This window comes from Fulmarus glacialis, unplaced genomic scaffold (genome assembly GCF_000690835.1).
Source record: "Fulmarus glacialis isolate BGI_N327 unplaced genomic scaffold, ASM69083v1 scaffold11427, whole genome shotgun sequence".
NCBI lineage: Eukaryota > Metazoa > Chordata > Aves > Procellariiformes > Procellariidae > Fulmarus > Fulmarus glacialis.
Window position 1 is genome coordinate 1 of NW_009225126.1, and position 321 is coordinate 321.

Consider the following 321-nt stretch of genomic DNA (forward strand, 5'->3'; position numbering starts at 1 on the left):
GGCGAGGGGGAGGAAGCCGCCCGCCTCCCCTGTCGCTGCAGAAGGCACCCAGAAGGGCGCAGGGCGCTACGAGGCCGGTCAGCCCTTGGGGGGCCGCTCGGGTTCCTGCCCCCGAGGGTCACTGCCGCGCTAAGCCGCTCGGGCTCTCACCGCAAGCTAAGAAAACGTGCTCTTACGCGGTGAGCAACGCTTAGTTTTTCCATTAATTTCCCTTCTCGCCCAATGTTGCGGCATGTGGCGCATCCTCCGAGTAGAAATTTAAGAAGCGTCGAATACGGCGTTGGCCTCACCAGGCTGCTGGTGAAGTTGAGCACAGACGCT